Below are 19,634 nucleotides of genomic sequence, written 5' to 3' on the forward strand. Positions count from 1 at the left end.
GCGACAAACGTGATTGATTGTAATTATGAAGTTTACGTAAACATAGATATCTATGTTTACGTAAACTTTATAATTACAAACAAATTTTCAGTTATAATATTTATTCTAAAAATAATTAAAACTTTAAATATTAATATTATATTGCATTAAATTATTTAAAAAACCAAACAGGAATTAAAATTTAATTAAGTCCAAATATATAACTTATAAAAAAACCTTAAATTTAATTATTGTCCTAAAAACATAAATTTAAAACTACTAGTTCGATGGTCCTCCATTCTGCTCGATGTCATAATGCCACCGCCTCCATCAACTTCATCAACTCTTCGTTCGTATCGTCATCAAGAGTATACTTACACTGTTACACATATATGCAAATAATTAATTCCAACATATAACAAAAAATTTCACAAAATTAATTAATGATCCATCAACAGTATACTTACTAATAATTCATCCATCACCACCTTTTTGACATTATCGTGCACATATTTCCAAGATCCCCACTCTGCAGTAGGACAATTATTCCACATGGCTACACCAATAGCTTGCACGAACTCCAGATGTTGCCTTAAATCATATGGGTTGGTGAGCAAGCTCTGATCCTTGTTTTTATCCTCCATTGCAGCACGAAAAAAATTGTGAAGAATAAGGAGAACATAATTGTGAAGAATAAGGAAAGCAGAAGCGCATATTTATAGGAATGTTGGGGCCTTTATGCGACGAAGGCTTTGTTGCGCAAAGACTCGCACTAAATACAGTCTAGATTCCTCTAATTCACATGCAGTGAATGGTCTGACTCAAAACTGACTGCAACTTGCGAGACCAAGCCTTTGCCGCGCAAGTGTTCCTCTAATTCCCATGAGTTGAATGCTCTGCCCCAAAAACTGAAGCTTTGCATGATGAAGGCTTTGTCGTGCAAAGGTTCTGTAGGAAAATCTTCCTCGCACATTTATTGTAGCCCAAAAAAAAAAAGACCCGTGGTTTTCTTACTAGCTTTGTGCGACGAGCATCTTATTGTGCGATGAACTTCTGAATCGCGCAAAGTTGACCAATGTTGCGTGATGACGATTGTTTTTTTTGTTGAACAAAACGACTTTGCACGACGGATTTTGCTTTTTCATGCAAATAGTTTTTCCTACTAATGAATTTGAGGAAGAGTATGTAAGTCCTTACTATAAGTTATTGTTTTTCTTATTGTGCAAGACTTTGTGCAAGACTTTAGTAAATATCTTGCGATATTGTGTGATCAAATCATCTAATTAATACTAAAGGAGTTGAACGAAAATTAGTCTGCCATTTGTTTGGGCCATAAATTAAAATAAGACGCTCTTCGTTCATCAACTTCGATACCTAAACTACGGCTCGGACAACCATCTCACTTTACTCGAAATTGTCCAATGCCTCGGACATAAATCCTTCCGAAGCGTGTTTGCCAACGTAGATGACTAGGACCTAAGAATATCTTGCCCCCTTAAATACATAAGCATGCATCATCTGACACATTAAGTTCACTACTGCGATCATGCTAACTGCCTCAAGACACAACTAAAGGCTAACAACCAAGAGTTAGCGCTAAATGAATGATCTACCCCTAGTACAACTCGGCGAAATGATCATGTTGCTCTTTATCTCCTGCTTATAAATATAGCTATAGGCCTTCTAGATGAGGACCTTTATAAAATTTCATCTCTACGATAAAATAAAACCTTGAGTGATTCTTCAATAAACCAACACTTTTCAACTCAAACCTGACTGCTCTTCAACTACAATCTCAAAGCCTTCTTTGTAAGCAAACATTGCTTATCCCTAAGATCTAAAATATTACAGCTTTGCCACCCCGTGATATGATTTGGTTGATGTGCAATTCCAACTACCCTAATTTCTGCTCTGAGGCACATGTTTTGTACTAAGTCCAATCTGATACCACTAATCTCAGCGAGCTTTTCTAGCTTTATCTTGCCCTTCATGCCTAAATCTTGCTAGAGTTTTATTGTTTTAAATACATTTTCAGTAAATTTACATTTCAAGTTATGTAGCTCGGGCCATCAGCCTAGATTTTACTTTTATGAACCATTATAATCTTGGCTCCATCATGAAATGGTTATATTCTGTTTTTTGTTTTACCTTCTATTTCATTTTCATTTACTTTTTGGGCATGCATACATGAAGTTGCATTGAATTTAAAGTCCTTGTTCGCTCGAGGCATATAAAAGAACTTAACCAAACCAATGTCCCACTCGGTGCACAATCATTTAGTTAAAAATTTAGATTAACGCTCATCTTTCACACTTACTCAAACACAAACAGTCTATTGGCATCCTCCGACAATAGCACGCCTAATCTCTCTTTCTCTCGAGTCATCTCATTGCATTGAGAATGAAAGCAACACTTGGAGCAAATATGTCTTGAACCCAGTCCTGACTCCTCTAAGTTTTGATACCAACACAATTTTAGTAAAATTACTTTGTTTAGTGTTTTTAAGACCCATTATTTTTAAACAATAGAAAAGCAATTAATTTATGTTTAAGCCCCATTATTATCAAATAATATGGTGTTAATTAAAATGCATCGTTGAAATTTCTGTATATAAAGATGCTTCAAAATGCTTTGTATGCACTTTCTTGCATCTTGGAGGCACACATGCATCAATCCAATTCAACCTCCAAACACATATAGCAGCTATAAAATATTGGACTTTTAGTGATGCACTTTTTTATTTTTGAAAAAGTGCGGAGTCAAGTAATAGACTATTGCATAATCTTAGAGAGTTCAATGCTAGAATTTTAGAATTATGTGGATTCCGTGGATTTTTCAATTACCAATTTATTAATTAGCAATATTATTTTAAGTTCTCATTATTGAAATGGTGAGAATGACTATGACAAAGTGGTCTTATGTGGTGATCAAAGCGTCGTGTGGTGATTGTGGTGGCGGGGTTGTGTTGGAGTAGTAGAGGAGTAGGGAGGAGGGCGGTGGTGATGATGGTGGTAGACGTGGTGGTCATGGTGACAGTGGTGTAGGTGGTGGTCATAGTAGAGGTAGTGATGATATTTATGACAATTAAGGGTAGTGGCGGCGATGATTTCAATGGTGGTGGTGGTGGGGTAAAGGAGATGGTCATGATAAGGTGGCGATGGCAACATGGTGTTAGAAGTGGTAGTAATGATAATCATTTCATTATGGTAAGTGTTGGAGTATATCATCAGATTGAGAAAAGCTAAATCAATCAAAATCTTGAAGGGAGAGTGTAATATCCTGGGAAAAAAAAAATATATATATATCTCTATATAGGGAATTGTTATTAGCACTCCAAAAATCTCATTCTACACTCCAAACTTTCTATATTTGGAAAGAAAAATACACTTGTGAGGAGTGTAGAATGAGATTTTTGGAGTGCTAATAACACTTCCCTATATATATATAGGGAAATGGAAAGAATGAGTTTTAGGAGGGAGGAAAGGAGGAGGCGGACCAAATCGGGAGAGGGGAGATGAAGAGGTTAGGCAATGGGAAGAAGGGAAATAAGGGAAGGGAGGGAGGTGCAGAGTACCCAACCCAAAACCCCATCCCGTCGATCCGTGCACAGCACACCAATCCGACCAAAATCTGGCTTCCTCCTGCCATTTTTTCCGTTGAAACGCCACATCCACCACCTGAAACCTTCTTCACGATCTCCCATCTACCATCTCCACCCAAAATCGAAGGGTTTTGGGTCCTAATTGGCGGAAAACTCACCGGAGCACCAACGGGTTTTCGACGGTGATTCCTCGGATCCGGCGACTTTCACCACCCACCACCACCCTCAATTGACTCCCCTTGGACCCAGGAACAAGACCCAATTGGTTGTAGGGGCGTCGGAACACCAAGGAAGGCTAATTGAAGAACATCCATTCTAGGGTTTCTGGAAGGTGCGAGCCAAATTGGAGCCTGGCCAAATTGGACTTGGCCACAAGTATAAAACTTGTTCTACTCATTGAGACCTTCATTTCTATAATTTTTGAGAATTTTTAGATATAGTCGAAATTTTCTGACAAGTCGGGACAGCCAAACGCCATCGGTGCGGCGGCGCATGGCCAGAGGGCTGTCAATGTTATTTTTAAGCCAAATTAGATGTCTCGATTTTAGATTTGATAATCGTATGATGTAGATCGTTTGAACCTAAATTCACTACGATCCAGTGCTTGATCAAATTAGGAACCAACGATCCGACCACTGGATTGTCACCAAACTTTGATACATTCTAATAGTAATATTTGAGGACCTTAGGAACTTAGGGATCGGGAATCCAACGTACGGATCTTCCCGAATTGGATTTGTAAGTTCATAAAATAAAACGTCGACCGCCACTTGAATTCGTGATTGACGAAGATCTGACCGTTGGATCATAATGAAACTTTAGTATGTTGGTTTAGAAGCTTAGTGTGAACTACAAATGGCTTGATCCCTTTCGTAGGGTACATAGGCAGTCTAACGAGATGGTTAGATGCAACTATAAAAGAACCCAAATTTAATATTGTACTTGATTCCTTTAAGGAAAGAAATTTATTATGGCTAACAGTGTAGAAATTAATCATGATTTTATTCTAGCCTATCACCGAAGTTAGCTTCCAAATAAGAATTTTGGGTCGTTATAGAGAGGCTGGATTTGCTATGACAAAAAGCTTACTATAAAAGCACTCCATCAAAATTTGTTACTTTTAAAAATCCTATAAAATAAGTAGTGTTCTAAAAGTCGCTAGGCGGTACCTAGGCAGTTTTTTCTTTATTTTCATCAAATTTATTATATAACTTATAGTTAAGTGTCTGCTTATACTTTCTTATGGTATTTGTATAATATCGTTTCAGTGGTTTGAGGGATTCATAGTTATATTCTTGTCGTTTGTTATTTCAAGGTCTTCATATGATTGTATGTTCTCCAATGTCTTAATTATCGTACTTTTGAAGAGTTTGTTTTAAGTTGTGTTACTATTCTTTTTCCTTAAAAAAAATTGACACCCATGAAAAGCATGATTAACACAATAACAACTATGGATATTTTGTTTCAACCCGACTTTCTTATCTCTAGACCACCCAACTAAAAAGAATTTATTTTGTTGTTGAATAAATAAAAAAGAAAAATTAATATTATAACCCAAAACACAAACAACAACAATAATCTTTCTACATCTTTTTTATTTAATCCAGTGAACCCAACCCTAAGGGTGGCATTCCTTCTCCGATGTCATCGGCAACAACGATCCCTCTCTATTATTTTTCGTATGTCTCATCTTCTTTCTTGAATTCCTCGCTTACATCTTTGCTTTCTCTTAATTTTGGTAAATTACACACAATGGATTTCAGTGAATACAAAAAGCAACCAAACTCTACAGCCACAAGGCTTCTGTGCATTTTCACTCCAACACCCTTCCATCTGAACATTAAACCAAATTGAAAAAGAAAAAAAAGTTACCGTTAGAGAAAAAGCAGAGGTTTAACAAGAAAAAAAAAAGAGGAATTGTATTTGTTTAGTTTCTATTTAAAACACAATAAAACAAAACCACTCAACAAAATAACCCAATAAAATGAAGAAAAAGAAGGTATCTTTATCAAAAATAGAAACAATAGAAAAAAATAATTAAGGGGATGGTCGGTGTCAATGACTTCGGAAAAGGGTTGCCGACGTTAGGTTCCGGTCATCGGATTAAATAAAAAGGATGTAAAGAGATTATTGTTGCTATTTATGAGTGGGTATATAAAATTATTCCTTTTTGTTTGTTTAGGATGAATTTGAAAATTTCGTAGATAAATTTTTTAGTTGGGTATGAGATAAGAAAGTCAGGTTCAAATAAATTTTTTCTACCAACTATGATATGTTAAGTACATTAAAAACATTTTTGTTAAAAAAAAATGTACATTAAAAACATGACCTCTGTGTTGCGAGTTACATATATATATATATATATATATGTATATCAGTTAAAGTGTAAATAGTTATCTGTTGTCCCACATTGATGTAATGCATATGTAATACCAATTGTAGCTCCTATATATGAGTCTTTGGAGATTAATGAATATACAAGAAATTTCCAAATGTTGTGATAAATATTTTTTGGTATTTTACCATGTTTAATTCAACTTGGCATTAGAGCCGTTCGCTCTTGGTGACCTGTGTACTTTACTTTTATGCCCTCTTTTCTTAGTGTATCGTGCCCTAAGTGTTCAATATTTAGGAATGCTGCTTTTAACTTAATTGTTGGGTTGAAGAACATGTAGTTCTGCCTTTTATAATGGCCCTAAATCTAGGAAAACCTCATTAATTTTCACCATGCAAATTCTAACAGTTGGCTTATCGAACCCCTTGGGGAGGAAAAATGAAAAAGAAAGCATAAAATGTAGACAAACCCCCATTCCATTTTAATCTCAAAAAATATGGTGATTTTTCTATGCACTATTGGAAACAAAAATAAAGTCTAGGAGCTACGTAGTTCTGAAGTTGCCATCCATCTAAGGAATTATTCATTCTATTCTTTCTTTAGGGATAAAAATGTTGTATGCCCAAAAGTGTTTGAAGATTATTGATTTGATAATATGTTGGTTTTGACTTTGTAATGGCATACATTTGATAATTAGTTGGAATTAATTTCATCATGTTACTTTACGAATGCTTTTGGTATAAGTTCTCATTTTATTTGGTGGCTGGCAATTGAGCTCCGTGTTTAACCACAGTCATCCCATTCGCTAAGACATTGAGCTCTACTATATCACACATTGTAGCCTCATTCACATTTGCATTACACATGTTAGGGATGCAACAAGTTTTGTAACTGTCATGGTACCAGTTGCTGTCAGTTTGTTCAAGTTTTGTAACTATCTTCCATTCATAATTTGTACAAATTTTGTAACTTAGGAATGTATTTGGAACTTTGTTTATGATTTTATTTATTTATTTCCTATTTGATCGTTAAGACCTTCTAGGTTTTTTCATGACAAATGTGAGTTTTCTCTCAATTATTCTTAGTGGATTCTAGGGTTTGCTAATGGATTCTACCTTGAGGTTATCGTTTAATTTCCCTTCAATATATTTGTTGCATCATATATGTCATTGTAGATGGGTCAATTTGTTTGTTAGTTTTTATGAATAAACTTGTCCACTGCAATACTCTTGTTTTATTCCCATTTCATGTTTTCAATCACCTTATATATGTGAAATGAAATGCCTATAATAAGATGATATCTAAACAGATTCAAGATTGTTTTTTTTTCTTGTTTTTGTAGATGTCGAACTTTATATGAAACCGGCTAGCAACTAGTAGGGGGAATCAGACACCTTCTCTAGGAGGTAGTGTTGCTGCCACCTCCACACCTGATATGGGCACGACGGGTGTCCTTCCGGTCACGCCTTTGGGGCCAACTGTGTCTATGGCTCCTGCGTTATCGACTTCTTCGGTGATGCATCCTGTACTAAGCACTCAACGGACTCATCAACAGCCCCAGAGTTCTGAGAAGGTTCAGCAGTCTGGTAAGGCTTCCTCTGTCCATAGAGAAGGGTCCTAGATAGGTAAGCTTGCTCTGTCTATTGATAAGCTTGCTTCTGGTTTCATGATGGTCAAAGCAACATTGACATTAGTCTGTAGGCATGCTTGAACCTTCAAAACTGTTACATTCCTATTAAGTAAAACAAACTTACTAAGAACTTCGCTTTGAGTGCTTTTCCTTTATTGTTGTCAGTTCATGTAATCCCACAAATAGATGCTCTCTATATTAGTAGAACCACTACTGTAAACGATTTAAGTTGGCACGCCTAGCCTTGGAAGCCAAAACTTGTTGCTGACTCGTAGTGTGAAGTTATATGAACAAGTTGTTAATTTTGTTTTAACATCCCCAATTGGTATAAACTGTTTGAATTGTTGCGTTGATGTGTTGTTTTTGTTGTTATATTGTCTGCATGTTATAGGAAATGTTATAGTTTTAGGGGGAGGGTCTGCCTAATTTTCAGTAGAAATAAAATTCGTCTAATGTTTACTTTGTTTATTTGGTAGTTCAAAAAAAAAAAAACCAAGGGCCCTTGCAGACTACTTAAGACTCACAGACCACTCACACCACGACCGAGAATATCATCATTATGTGGGATCCTCGACATCGTGTGGCTACAACAGAGGAGTAGCACAGTGCATTGGCCACCGACGTTGGCTCAGTTATCAGGAACCATTGCACCCTTATGTGGGAGTCATGGAAACCTGTCCCACCTGAAGTCAAGGAAGTCGTTCTTCATGAATTATCGGTAAGTATTTGCAACCTTAAATACTAAATTTTTATTAAAGTATACAAAGATTTTAAATTTTAACTACTATTTATTTGTTGAGTTTTGCAGTATCACTATGAGCTCTCCAACCTCGATGCCAATCAAATGCAGTACATCAACGACCTTTGCTCCAGGAGGTTCACTCAATGGAAGAGCAACCTCCACAACCATTATGAGCTATATGACAATCTGGAGGTCACTCTAGCAGTTGGGTGCCCAATAAAGTTGGTGGACCGTCGGGATGAATGGGAGTCGCTCTGTGGCCATTTTCAAGACGAGAAATACCTCGTATGTATAAAATTTTCAAAATTTTTCATTTTTTCATTCATTTGTTATAAATATCTAAACTAATAAGTTTTTTTTTTTTTTTTTTTTTTTTAAATTCAACAGAAAAAAGTGAAGGCAAACTCGATCAATTGGTCGAGGAAGAAACTTCTTCATCGATCTGGGTCACGACGTTTCTCTTATAGGTTGGAGGAGCGATGTAAGGTAACCGTATATTTATTTTAAGTTTTCAACCTTTCTAATCTTTATTACACAATTGGTAATCAATGTTAACACTTTTTAAAATTTTTCAGGGGGGGTCATAGTTTCCGGAAATTGACATGTTCAAGGAAGTGTACATTCAGCCCAGGGATGAGCTGACGGAGTAGCTTCATGTAAGTTCTTTCAAAATTTTAATATTCAATTAGTATTAATATTAATTACATGTAGATTTAAATTAATTTGTTTATTTCTTTTTTCTAGCCCACCATAATGGAGAAGGGCCATACCGTTCTAGAGGAGGTAGCTTCCCATCTTCATGTAGAGACCCCGATTAAGGAGGTGTTTCCCTCTGAAGATGCTGGTTTTCAGATCATGATGGACACACTCGATCGAACCTTCGGTCGTCAACCTGGGAATGTTCACCAAGGGCTTGGGAAAGCCCGCCTTAGGGACCCATCTGCCTTATCCTCCAAGCAGAGAACATAAGAGGTCGAAATGCTGACATTTGAAGTTGTGGACCTAAAGGAGCTGATTGCCGCCCAGCAGTCTCAGAATGCGGCCCAAAACAATTTGATGAACCAAATTCGTCGCGCACTTTAAATCTCTGGCATTCATTTCCCTGTCTTTGAACCATCTCCAAAATGGACCTCCTAGCCCCCCAATGCAGCAGCAACAACACCAACCAGCAATTGTGCATCGACAACTACTTTTTTTAGTTTTTTTTTTTAAATTGTTTTCAAATTTAAAAATAATTTTTTTCCATTGTATGTGCATTTTCAATAATTTTTTAATTCAATATTCTTCTTCACATTTTATATTTTTAATTTCATTAAATTATTTTTTACATAAAACAACATTAGCAACATTTAAAAAGAAAAAAAAATTAAATAAATAATAAATTATTTAAAAAAATTAATTTTAAAATCTTACTATGACGGCCTCTATATTCAGCGTGCAAGAGTTTGTGGGTTGAACTTCTATGTCCGTTGCACAAGAGTTTGGGGGTCGAACCCCAGTTTCGTTGCTCGGTACGCACAACATCCACCAATTCCATCGCGCAATCATCATTTTGCACGACGAAGAGCTTTCCTCCGTCACGCAAAGCTTGACGTCATAATCTTTGTGTGACTCTCTCTTCGCCGCCCAATATTTCTGGCAATAGTATTGGCCTTTGTGTGACGCTCTCTCCTTCGTCGCCCAAGCAATTATTCTTAGTAGTGTTGCAATGATTCATAACTATTCATAAGGAAAAGAATGGAAAACAAGATAAATTGTGGAGATAGAGAAATGAAGAAAATGAAGCTCTCTCTATATAGATGAATTGATCTTCTAATATAACAAATTAAAACTATATGATTTGTTCCCAAAACTCACCACACTGCTCAACATATTTACTTCTATAAATGATGATTTTGAACCATCAGTATATATGCAGGTTGCAATCAACCCACCCAATCTACGTCAGTAAGTCTAAGACATAATTTCTTGTAGGGTGGGTTCAAAAAACTGAAAACCAAGAAAACCCGGACTGAACACCGAATTGAAACCGAAAACCAAAAAATTACCAAACCGAAAAAGAAAAACCGAACTGAACCGAATCCCTTTACACAATGAATGTATGCCCATGATGTTTCATTTGTGAAACTTTACTGCCAAGTTTGAAACTAAGCCTTGGAATTTTTCAAGGAGCATAGTTGGTTCAATTAGAGAGGATATTTCATTGGATATAGAGGAAAGTTTTGAAAGGCTTTGGAACTTAGAGCTTCTCTATTTGTTTGCTTTTTGAATTGATACGGTGATCATTTTTCTTTGCAATTGAGGTTGTTGATAGAATATGATTGATTTATAGGATCTTGTATATGTATAACTACCTTTCTACTTTCCCACTTTCTCCATTTTCTTATTATTAGTTTAACAATGCAAACCTCTTTTCTAAATTCCATACTAAAAAAAGATCAAGTTTTATAAAACAAATTAAAAAAAAATGGAAACCGAACCGAGCATAACCGAACTGAAAATGAAGGCAAATACATGTAACGATTCGTCGCCTCGTAGGAGGCAAATACACAAGGTACAAAGTCTTGCACAACAAGAAAAACAATAACTTCTAGTAAGGACTTACTTACTCTTCCTCAAAATGTTGCAATGATTCATAACTATTCAGAAGGAAAAGAATGGAAAACAAGAAAGATAAATTGTAGAGATAGAGAAATCAAGAAAATGAAGCTCTCTCTCTATATAGATAAATTGATCCTTTAATATAACAAATTAACCATGAGTATATATGCAGGTTGCAATCGCACCCAATCTACGTCAATAAGTCTAAGACATACTTTCTCGTGATAAAAATGTCTTGTTCAGATCGAGCAACTTCAATACCCAAGAATTACTTGTCCCCAATGCCTTTCGTCTCAAACTCCATCTCCAAGTACTCCTTCAGTCTAGAAATTTCTTCCTTGTCATTTACAGTCACAATCATATCATGTACGTTAATTAATGTAAGAAGAATAAAAGTGATCCATGTGAGGAAGTTATCCATGGTCAAGACAAAGCCACTTGTCACAAGATTAAATAGGTGGTTATACATATAGTTGGTTAGTTAGAATATTGCTAGAGTGAGTTAGTTGGTATAAGGAGGTAGTTAAAGAAGAGTACTTGGGCTGCAAGTTTGTAAAACTTCTATATAAGTGAACTATGTAAATCATATGTTCTCTAATGAAGAAAACGTTCTCTCAATCAATACAATTCTATCTCATCTCTTCTATCTCTTCTATCTCTTTTCTTAAAACCAGATTTCAGCTATCTCAATATGGTATCATCGCCGGCCGATCCGGTGCTTCTGCTCAACATCTAAAGCATTTCTTTCTCTTCTCTACCCTCTAGTTTGCATATATCTGTGATAATTTTTGGCGAAGATAAACATACAAATCGCTCCGAAAGTTGGTTTCTTTCCGTCTGCCCACCAACTGTTTGATTAAAAGTCTCAGAGAACGATTGTTCACGAAATTTGCAACATGGTCACTGCAGCTCAGTTACAGATTGTTCAGTCACCGATTACAAGTCTTCTCTCCATTGTCTCCACTTCTGTTACAGTAAAGCTTGATGATTCCAATTATCTCACTTGGAGCTTTCAGGTCCGATTGCTTCTGGAAAGCCATGGTATTATGGGATTTCTTGATCGTTCAAGAAAGTGCCCTCCACGATTCAATGACAATTCTGATGTTGAAGGGGTTGAAAATGATGACTACCTGGTTTGGAAAATGCACGATCGTGCACTAATGCAGTTGCTCATTGCAACTTTATCCACCACTGCCATTTCCTGTGTCATTGGATGCAACAATTCTGCCGAGATGTGGTTGAATCTTACTGAGCGATTCTCTGCTGTGACAAAAGCAACGATCTTTCAGATGAAGACCGAACTTCAGAATATCAAGAAAGGGTCAGAATCGGTTTCTGTGTATCTCCAAAAAATTAAGGATGCCAGAGATCACCTTGCTGCAGCTGGGGTCATTTTTGATGATGAAGACATTATAATTCTTGCCTTAAAAGGTCTACCTGCAGAATTTAACACATTTAGATGTGTGATCAGAGGCAGGGAGAATGGGATATCTCTTAAAGACTTCAAGTCTCAGCTCCTGGCTGAAGAAGCCATCATTGATCAGTCTTGTGACAATTCTTCTGGATTGGTTTTTGGTAGTGCCATGGTTACTGGAATCCACTCTGACAAAGGGAAAGCACTGGTTCTTGATCAAGATGAACCTCGATCTTCTTCTGATTCATCCTTTAGGCACAATGGAGGTTCCAGTCTTCCTAATTCCAATCATACTCCTGGCTCATATAACACTGGCAGTTATCATAACTTTGGCCACTTTAGGAGTAACACTTTCAGGGGCAAAGGGAGAGGCAGATTTCAGTATAATTCAGGTCCTCGATTTTCCAACGGTAATCCTGGCATTCTTGGTACTCCAAAGCCGTATCAATCTCACTGCCAGGATCATCCTTTCGAGATTCCTACTTGTCAAATATGCAACAAAAAGGGTCATGTTGCTGCAGATTGCTTTCAAAGACATACCAACACTACCTCGAGTTCTCCTATTCAATGTCAGATCTGTTGGAAATATGGCCACTCAGCTCTTCAATGCTATCACAAAAGTAATTTTGCGTATCAAGGAAGGCCTCCAACCACTAATCTCAGTGCTATGCATGCAGATCATCAAACTTCAGCATCATCTGACCAGTTTTGGCTTGCAGACACTGGTGCTACATCACACATGACCTCTGACTTGGCCAATTTGAATATTTCTCAATCCTATCAAGGCACAGATACAATTACCACTGCCAGTGGTGCAGGTTTGCATATTTCCAATATTGGCACGCTAAATTGGTTGTTCCTAATCATTCCCTCACTCTTAAGAATGTATTACATGTTCCAAAGCTTTCTCAGCATCTGTTATCCGTTTATCAACTATGCAAAGACAATAGCTGCAGATTCATTTGTGATGATGTGTCTTTTTGGGTTCAAGACAAATCCACAGAGACAATCCTACTCAAGGGGCTGTGTAGAGCTGGTCACTACCCTATACCATTCACCATTTCACAGAAGCCAGATGCATCACCTACATTTCATTCATGTTTCCTTGCAAAACCTGTTCACTCAAGCATATGGCACAAAAGGCTAGGCCATCCATCCAATGCCATCACTTCTGCGATCCTACATCAATCTCAAGTACCTGCATCACTAGACACATGTTCATACATTTGTACACCATGTTTAGAGGGCAAATTCACCAAATTACCATTTCAATTCCCTGTAACCAGATCTGTACATCCTTTAGAACAAATTCACAGTGATGTATGGGGACCTGCCCCTTTCCTATCCTATGAAGGATTTAGGTATTATGTAACCTTCATAGATGATTGTACTCGATACACATGGATTTTTCCATTAAGAAATAAATCAGAAGTGTTTGCTACTTTTGTTCATTTTCATGCCTACTTGACTACACAGTTTTCTGCTATAATTAAGATTTTTCAAAGTGATGGTGGTGGTGAGTATACAAGTACCAAGTTCCAACACTTTTTAGCACAACATGGAATTCTACATCACAAATCCTGTCCCTATACACCTGAACATAATGGTTTAGCAGAGAGGAAACACAGGCATATTGTAGAAACAGCTGTCACCCTTCTTCAAACTGCCAAACTCCCTAACCAATTTTGGGTTCATGCTTGTGCTACAGCTACTTACTTGATCAATAGGATGCCTTGTGTCTCTTTACACATGAAGTCTCCTTTCCAAATGCTCTATCACACTATTCCTAAGGTTAATCATCTCAGGGTCTTTGGGTGTGCATGTTTTCCTTTGCTCAAACCATATAATTCTTCTAAACTTCAACCTAAGATAGCAACCTGTGTGTTTTTGGGATATGCCAATCAATATAAGGGGTTCCTATGTCTAGATATTGCCACTGAAAAAATTAGAGTGTCCAGACATGTTTTATTTGATGAAGCCAGCTTCCCTTACTCCACCTTCACAGTGTCACACACTCCAAAGCCATCTTCTGTATCACCTATTTCATTGCATTCACCCGTGTTATCTCCAATAATTACATCCACAAATCAAGCAGTCACACCTTCATTGCATTCCATCTCATCTCCCACCACTGAATCATTGTCTATGCATTCATCTCCTGATTCAGAATTCTCTTCTGCATCTCGAGCCTCAGAATCCTTGGAACCTGTTGCATCTTGTGCTCCAGATTTTGTTGCTTCTCCTGATCATGCCACACCTGCATTACACATACCATGTGCATCATCCTTACAACACTCACCTCCACCCAGCTCCAGTCCACAGCACCCTATCCCTGTGGATCCTGATTTCCACCCTGAGAGACTAAATGTGGTTCTGCCTATCCCCATGAATGTGCATCCCATGCAAACACGGTCTAAGAATGGGGTGTTCAAAAAGAAGGCTTTGTTAGCTAACATTGCTTCTGAACCAAAGACTTTCAAAACAGCTTCCCAAGTGTCTGAATGGCAGATTGCCATGAAAGAGGAAATCGAGGCCCTTCATTCTCAACAGACTTGGTCTTTAGTTCCATTACCACCCAATAAGAACCTAGTTGGATGCAAATGGATATACAAAATCAAAACACATGCAGATGGGTCTGTGGCTAGGTATAAAGCCCGACTTGTCGTACAAGGGTTTAGTCAAGAGGAGGGGGTTGATTATTTGGAGACTTTCAGCCCTGTGGTCAAACCTACAACTATAAGGTTGATTTTTGCCTTAGCTGCTCAATTCCAGTGGTCTCTTAGGCAGCTTGATGTCAAGAATGCCTTCTTACATGGTCTCCTTCAAGAGGAAGTGTATATGGCCCAGCCACCAGGGTTTGAGAGTGTCACACATCCTTCACACTATGTTTGCAAGCTTCACAAATCATTATATGGTCTCAAACAGGCTCCTCGAGCCTGGAATGACAGGTTCACTAGCTTCTTACCAAGCTTGGGTTTTCAAGTCTCACAGGCTGATCCCTCACTGTTTATACAACAGTCTTCCAAGGGCACGGTGTTGTTGCTGTTGTATGTGGATGATGTCATTCTCACAGGTAGCAGCTCTACATTGATCAACCAAGTGATCACTGCTCTCACTGCAGAATTCGAAATGAAGGACTTGGGTCTTCTGCACTACTTTCTGGGTTTGCAGATCAGTTACATCTCAGAGGGTTTGTTTGTGTCTCAAACAAAGTACATTAATGAGTTAGTTGATAAAGTTGACCTCCAGGACTCTAAACCGTGTGCTACACTATGTCTCCCATATCACAGACTTCTCAAGGATGATGGGAAGCCATATCACAGTCCAGCTCAATATCGAAGTATTGTTGGCGCTCTGCAGTATCTTACTTTCACCAGACCTGACATTGCATTCTCTGTCAATCAAGCTTGTCAGTTTATGCACAATCCTATGATTTCTCATGTTATTGCCGTTAAGAGAATCCTCCGTTATCTCAAAGGGACATCAACTTATGGCATTCATTTTAAACCTAGACCATTGCATCTGCAATCTTATAGTGATGCAGATTGGGCAGGTGATCCAAATGATCGAAGATCTACTTCAGGTTTTGTTGTCTTTCTTGGTTCTAACCCCATCTCATGGGCATCAAAGAAGCAACACACGGTATCTCGATTATCCACAGAAGCTGAGTATCGATCTTTGGCAATCACAGCTGCAGAACTTGCCTGGATTCGCCAATTACTCTGTGATATGCTCATACCTTTACATTCATCTCCGATGATCTATTGTGACAATATCTTAGCTATTGTCCTCTCTACTAAACCTGTGTTTCATGCCAAGTCCAAACAAATTGAGATCGACTACCATTTTGTCCGTGAGAGAGTCACTCGGGGTGATCTTCAAGTTCATCATGTGTCTTCGACAGATCAATCAGCTGATATTCTAACCAAGGGACTGTCTGCCCCATTATTTCAACATCATTGCAACAATCTGATGCTTAGTGTTCTCGAGCATCAGCTTGAGGGGGGATGTAAGAAGAATAAAAGTGATCCATGTGAGGAAGTTATCCATGGTCAAGACAAAGCCACTTGTCACAAGATTAAATAGGTGGTTATACATATAGTTGGTTAGTTAGAATATTGCTAGAGTGAGTTAGTTGGTATAAGGAGGTAGTTAAAGAAGAGTACTTGGGCTGCAAGTTTGTAAAACTTCTATATAAGTGAACTATGTAAATCATATGTTCTCTAATGAAGAAAACATTCTCTCAATCAATACAATTCTATCTCATCTCTTCTATCTCTTCTATCTCTTTTCTTAAAACCAGATTTCAGCTATCTCAATAAGACTCTTGTCAGTTTACTCCTGTAGTTCTTTTTTTGTTGAAAACTTTACTCCGGTAGTTCAGAAAGAGTATGATTGGAATTTGTCTGCCTGTTCCCGATTGTTCATTTGAAGAGGAGGAACTTTCTAATATCCCGGGATTGTTGCAGGAAAGAACATTTGTCTAACTCCTTCGTCCTTAATAATGGGGAATATAATTCCTGATGCACCCTGAAAATAAAAGGAAAAACCAAATTTTAGTTCAAGTGAAAACTTACGTATGTATTAATTGGTAATTGACAAGCATGATGATAAAGAGGAACTATTGGGAATTTTAGTGAACATACCAAGATCAATCTAGTCCCAAGCCATATACCTTTAGGCGTTGGGAATGGAATCATTAAGCGGCCAACTCCATAGACAGCCACAGCAAAGAAATGGAGAAACAGATAGACAGAGGGGGCGTTGAGGGGGGTGCGGAAGGTGCAGTCGCACAAGGCCCCAAATTTGAAGAGGCACCCAAAATTTTTGTCACCTAATATTTATATATAATAATATTCTATATTTAAAAATGCTTTTGTTATGAAATAATGTTCGATATTCAAAAATTGATTTTGTTAACACTTTGAAATCTCATCTTACACTCTTTATAAGCGTAATTTTTTTTTTCTAAATATAAAAATTTAGAGTACAATAAGATATTTTGAGTGTCAATAATACACCATAAAAGACGGTATTTTTCGATATTATGATATTATAATGTTACATATTCAGGTGAAACTTTAAAGTTATAGCTTTTGATGTTTGTTTTTTGTTTGGTTATTTAAGATTGAACTGCTTCTGATTATTTAGTGAATGTTATATTTGGCTCTTTTTACTTATTATTAATGACATTTTTAAACTTGCAATCAGTGAGTGCTAAACTTTGTTTTGAATTGTTTTCCAGCATTAATACATTGTTCTACATTTTTTAAGACTATCTTAAGGAGGGGCACCTTTATAAATTTCATACAGGGTCCCCAAAATCTCAGAGACGGCCCTACAGATGGACCGGACTAGGGTAAAGACCCGAGAGAAGAGATATAGGTCTGTATGAACATATGCCTCCAAGGCTCAAATAGTCGAAACACGTTTCTCGCATTTCCTGTCTTGCCGAGTCAGGTGATGCACAAATTAAAATACCTTGTACAAGGCTCCGGCCAGTGTGTTTATGGTAGATGAAACAGGCTGCAAAAAGAAAACCAAGTACAATAATTATAGCAAAGCGGAAATCACAAACAACACCATCAAACAAATTATACATTTCACATATGAGATAATGTTTGTTCATCAAGATATCTAATATATTATGTTGTCAAACTCTAAAAGTATTCATTAACATATCATATTGTCTAAACATGGAATTTTTTTTATTCCATATCTGATGATTCATACCTTGCGCAATGTGTAGAACGATTCGAGATATTCACACAAAGCTGGTGCGTCATTGAGATCAGATAGGGGTCTAAGAAGATCCCTAAGAAGAACAATGTCTGAAAGAACCACGGTCATTCCTCCTCCGATTAAAGGGTGTCGCATGTTGAATGCATCACCCAATAAAATTGCACCAGGAGTGGGAGCAGGAGTAGCAAACATGCTTTTGTTTTGCATTGTTCTGATGTTTCCTTTCTCGACCGCCACTAGAAAAGACTTCAAGAGCTGAGGGGGAACCTTAAATACCAAAGTCCTTCGATTAGTACTTTTTAATTGATAAATATTTGTCACATTTGAATCAAAACTTAACAAGTCAAGCAAATAATAGATACCTGAGGAGCCACTACAGTTTTCAAGTACTTAGCCATTTCACCATTAGCTACTGAGGGTACTTTTGTGCCAGGAACATCTACCAAACAACGAACCTCGGTACTACTGATAGGGTAAAATAAAATGGGTGAAGGTTCTCCCAAGATCACATGTCCGTGGTTTGCATGAGGAAAGTTCTCCAAGATCAAACCGACCAAGCAAGAAGGATTGTCAACCTTTGGAGAACAGAGATTGCGGCGGAGATTTGAAAGCACCCATCGCAAACTATTGTTAGCGGAGCGTATGATCTCATCTCCTCTCCAGCCTTGTTCTTGTACGTAACACCCTTGATGGTGCCCTTTTCTTCAATTAGGGTTGTAACAGTTCCTTGTTCCAGTGTCACGCTGTTAAGAAAATTCGAGGGACATGAGTGAGGGCTGGTTCGGTATTGCTGTGCTTTGAAAAAAAAACTGCTTCTGCTGTGCTGTGAGAATAACTAGCTGTGAAATAAAGCAGCAGAGTGTTTGGTAAATTTTTTTGTAAAAGTGCTTTTGGAAAAAATAAAAATAAAAAAAACAGTATGATAGTGCTTGGTAAATTTTTATGTAAAACAGCTGTGACTATATGAAATGACCTTTTATAATACTAGATGTGCTATGATAAGCCACGATGTCATTCGTTTTTTCATCACACCACCGTGAAACCCTCACAACCTCCACCATGAATCTGCAGAAACCGAAGAACCAAACACCTGCATAGTCACTACCATGATCCACCATACACTAATGCCACTCAAACAATGAGATGATGAGCGAGTCGACTCAGCCAGAGAGTCCATTGTCCTCTGCGGAAAGGTCCCCACTGAGAGGTTGTGCGTGAAGGAGCCGCCGAAGTACCCTCGCTGGGACGACCCTGACCTACTGCAAGTGGAAAGATAAGGAACGGGAGATTTTAAACGACATTGAGCTCGTCATTTTGCTAGCCAATGAGATTCTGCACTCTGATAAGTATATGGATGGTGAGCAGCTGACGAAGGAAAATGAAAAGATTGTAGCGGAAAGGCTTCTTGCTCATCATCCACACTCTGAGGATAAAATTGGCTGCGGAATTGATTCTATCATGCTCAATGATAGCGCTCGTGGACCACTAGTCTTTCCTTCAGTAGGCTGCTCTCGATAGCTCCACTAGCAATGGAATCGGGGGACTCAGACTGTTATCACCACTCAACTGGAGCGACGTTGGCGATGCAGG

General features: G+C 37.7%; 1 pseudogene; it reads right to left on the reverse strand.

The window, feature by feature from the left end:
- Positions 1 to 19,634, reverse strand: part of LOC137728225 (squalene monooxygenase SE1-like) — a 30,258-nt pseudogene that overhangs the window by 7,043 nt on the left and 3,581 nt on the right.

Source organism: Pyrus communis, chromosome 10, assembly GCF_041283825.1.
Source record: "Pyrus communis isolate YQ-2024b chromosome 10, ASM4128382v1, whole genome shotgun sequence".
NCBI lineage: Eukaryota > Viridiplantae > Streptophyta > Magnoliopsida > Rosales > Rosaceae > Pyrus > Pyrus communis.